We start from the raw sequence: 4,838 nt of genomic DNA on the forward strand, positions 1-4,838 counted from the left end.
AATTTTGTGATTAATAAATAGTTACTGTTGAAGTAGTTTATTTATTTGAAATCATTGAATTTTTTTAAAAGTTTAGACATACGAGAGAAAATATTAATATATGAATTGAGAATTATGATTAATAAATAGGGTTCTTTAAAGTGTTTATTTATTTGAGTCATTAGAATATTCTCAATATATCATATATAAATCGTCCTAAGTGAATACTAGTGATAATTTTTTTTGAATATAGATTTCTTTAAGATGTTAGTAATGCTAAATAAATCCATGAGAAGAGTGATTAAAGTTTCACTCAAAAGGAGAAAAAATAGTATCGTGAATTTTCAGATGTATTAATCGAAAGGACAATTTGTTACAAGAAGGTCTTAGCCAGAGAAACAACACAAGTACACTTTATGCTAATGAGATAATTATTAAATAGAATGAAAATTTGAATCAAATTATTTTAATCTAAAACTATGTCTAAAATGATTTATTTTTCAAATTTGATCATTGTTTAGGTAGTCATGAATTTTATGATCTCCGATTGACTTGAAATCTGATGGCACCAATGAAAATTGTCTAGATGGATTTAGGTAGTTTGTCGGATTAAAATTTGATTTGAATATGATAAAGTCATTCTTTATGTCAATTATGTTTATGTTAAATTTGAAACATGATCGCACATGGTTATTTGACATGAATTGATATGTGATAAGAATGTAGGTCATATTATTTTAATTCCTAAAGATGTTTGAATCACTTAAATTTGAATTTGGTCATAGATTTGGACATATATATTTTTTATAAATTCCAATTGACCTGAAATTTGATAAAGTTCATTGATAACGACCTAGCAAAAAGTACTCATTGCTATGTGGTTAGTTTTACCTTGAGGTAGTTAAAATGATTTTAAAGTTGTTTTTTGGAATTAAAATGTGATTTAGTATGACTGACATCCTTAATATTATTTTTATTTATGTTATATGTGGTACATGATTACACATGAAGAGTTAGCATATATGGATATATGATAAGGATGTGGATCTATTCATTTTTTCTTAAATCGTTTGAATCAGAATTTGATCATAGATATGGAGATAAATATTATTTTTGAACTCCAATTGATCAGAAATTCGGTAGGTTCATCAGAAACGATGAAATTTAAAATACTTATTGTTATGTAGTGATTTGGTCATTTCATATCGTTCATATGATGTTTTCAGATAATTTTTGTATTTTGAAAATTAATTTTACCAAAAAATTACTCGACTGGTGATAGAGTTTGTTCTCTATGGTCTTGATGACTAAATTTTTGCGAAGTATTAAGTTCATCTGTTGGCTTAAACCTTCCTCCCTATCGGTTGAAAAAAATACAAGTTATTAGAATTTAATCTCTAGTTTTGATTATATGTATTGACTCTCCTAAACTGAGTAATATTTTATTGGATGAATGGATCTAGGGTAATGATATTCACTTGACTTAAATTAACATATACTCTCCATCTGAGTTAGCTGTTGTTTTAAATCTGTTGAAGTGGTTATCTGATACCACATATGTATGTTTCATGAGTAGTCATTTTTTCATCAAAATTTATTGTTTAAGATGCATGGAAATCTATGAGGTGTGTTCTGAATTTTAATATTCAATGTATACATAAACATACTTTTTCTTTTGGAATTTAAGAATTTCATTTTTTATTCTTGACCCGTGTATCTATTTCACAAAGTGATTATATATGATAAGAATTACTGAGCGGGAAAATTTTAAATTCTATTATGGTCAAACAACGTTTTCAATCAAATTGATCATAGTTTTGAAATTTGAAAAAAAAACTCTGATTGATCTTAAATTTGGTAGATTCATAAGAACGACCTACTAAGAAATTAATATTTATTTTGGATTGTTATGTGAGTTTTTGGTCATATTTGATTAAATAGTAGTGAAGTATTAGTTTTATGTGTTGGCTTAGACCTTCCTCTCTATCGGATGAAATTGATACAAGTCACTATGTATTTAATCGTCTAGTTTGATAATCTGTATTAACTCTCCTAAACTGAGTAATAAAAGATTGGATCAATGTAACTAGAGGACTTTCACTTCACTTAAACTAACAATAGACTCTCCATCTGAGTTAGGTTTGTATAAGTTTATGAAGTTAATAATCGATCATTGTAAATGTGTATTGCATGAGTAGTTCTCCAATCCCATCGATTCGCTATTCGAGATGCATGGATATATATGTATAAATGAGCCCTGAATTTCGTTATTTGGAATTATTCGAAATATTATGATCTATTTAATGTATCATATCTCATATTCTCAATGGACTTTACGCACCCACTTAGTACTACTTAAGTTTTTCTTTTGATAGGGATACAATATTAATTGAAATGCATTGTACATATACCTTGTGTTAGAAGGAATAATTTTCAGTTGCTAACTTGATAAGAGATGAAAATTTGATACATTTGTGTGTAACTATCCTATCATTGAGTTTGATGAATATATCATTTGTAGTGGTATGATGCGTGATTTTTTATTCACGCAATTTGAATTTTATTAATCTATCTCATAAGAGAAAGTATCTTTTAAATTGAATGAAACTTATTGTACACTAGTGTCTTAAGTTATTTATTTTGAATAGAACTTCGAGGTTGGTTAATTGATTTGTTACGAAGAAGCACTACTAGACAAAATTACATGAGAAAATATGGTAAATTTTTTTTTTGATAAGAAACAAAATGAATGTCTGTGAAAGTTGTAAATGCATAGTTAAGAGTCTAAGTGGGAGATTGTTAGAGTATATACTAGTAATCATGTGTTTAAACATAGTATTTTAACAATTCAAGATTAAATATCTAAGTAGAAGATTGTTATGGTATATAATATTAACCATACATTTAGATATAGTGCATTATAACAATTGTGATGGTTAAAAGTCTAAGTGGGAGATTGTTGGGATATATACTATTAACCATATGTTAAGAAATAATATTTATTAGAGAATACATATTTGCTCATTTTCAATAGATCATATATTCATTTATGGTGTCTATTTACTTATATAGTAGATGATTTAGTGAGTAGAGTTTTAGCTTATACACAGAGGATTAAATCATCAATTCTCATAAGTATAAAATTTTTGGTTCACAATCTAGGTTAGAAATTGGACATGCCATCGGGTACGACTGTAGCACAAGATTATATGTACTTTATCTTGATTATGGGAACGATATAGTTCCAACTTCTTGTGCTGGCACATTTTGTATTTTATTGAATGGAACCTAGTAGCAATAGTTGTTTTAGACTGACTGACAAAAATATATTTCTCTAAACTATTTAATGTACTTATATTCTTAATCCTGATATAACTATTATGATCTGTATATATTAATTATCGTTTTGATTTATTAAAAGTGAGATTCTGGAGATGGGTCAATATGCCTGGTAAGTTAGATGATAATAATATATGTTGGTGAAAATAATAAGTTAGTTGATGAAATTCATGTCTCGTTATAAAGATTGATTGATATGCCTTTTTAAGAAACTTATAAGTTTTCATCGTGTCGAAATCATGCAAGTGAATTTATGAATCCGATACCTGAAATAAGTTAACTCGTGCTCTAAAGAAAATTAATCATTAAGTTAAATTCGTCAGTAATTTAATTTATTGATTAGTATATCAGAAATCTTAACATGGGGAATTACATAAGTGTTTAATGAAGAATTACGAAATAGAGGAGTGTAATAACAAATTTCTGATGAAATGATTTGTAATTTATCATGGTAAGAATAATTCAAATTAATTATTTTAAATTATTTACATAATATAAAATCTCATTAATTAATTATCTGGTCCCTATAGTGTCCATATTTAACTAGAACTTAGAATCCTATTTCTATGTAAAAAAAAAAGGAAGAATATTATTGGTTTTCTAGTCTACTAGAAAAACAAGGTTTTCTAGTCCTTTTTGGACAAGGAAGAAATCTATATAAATAGGGATTCCCCTAACCTAGAAAACATGAGATCAATATTCTATTCGATACTTGTCCACTCATTGAGAGAGTTCAGATGTGACTTGAGATCATTATAGAAAAACCATAACTATTGTTTATCTTGTAGATTCGCTTGAAGTTATTTGCTCACGCTTCAAGAGGTAATTATTGAATTATATTTCGTTATGTTTATGTGTTGTAGCATGATATAGGTTTTAGCATAAACATTATTGGTTATGTATTATTCATGTAAACAGTACAGATTCATGAATGCTTCTCTAAATTAATACTCTCCATTCTATATTAAGTTATTTTTTGAAGTGTTTCACAATTCACACTCTTTAAAAAAAAGTACATTTATGACATAAATTGAATTTAGTTTTCCATTTTTACCCTTATTATTATTTTTAAATTTATGATTAAAATAACTAATTATTAATTAATCACTAATTTCAACACTAATTAATGAAAGGTAAAATTGGAAAAACACTATTAAAATAGTCTTGAAAACTGAACAATTAAGTTAATTTAAAAAATGAAAAATGCCTCAAAAAATCTATCTAATATATAATAAGTGAGGTAAAAAAATTTGATTTGTCAGCGCCACAATTATTCTTGAATTTTTCAATTTAGAAAAAACCATTAATTAAATATTATAAATTTGATTTTTTTTTAAAAAAAGAATGTACATCTCAATATATTTAAACAAGTACTCCATCTGTCGCTATTTAGTTGTCCACTTTAGAAATGATACACATATTAAGATAACAATAATTAGCATAGTGAAGTTATAGTTTTATCCTTATTAATTATGGTTTCAAAGAGGATGATAGAAATTTTCAAGAAGTTTAAATGAGGA

Source organism: Solanum lycopersicum, chromosome 3, assembly GCF_036512215.1.
Source record: "Solanum lycopersicum chromosome 3, SLM_r2.1".
Taxonomy (NCBI): domain Eukaryota; kingdom Viridiplantae; phylum Streptophyta; class Magnoliopsida; order Solanales; family Solanaceae; genus Solanum; species Solanum lycopersicum.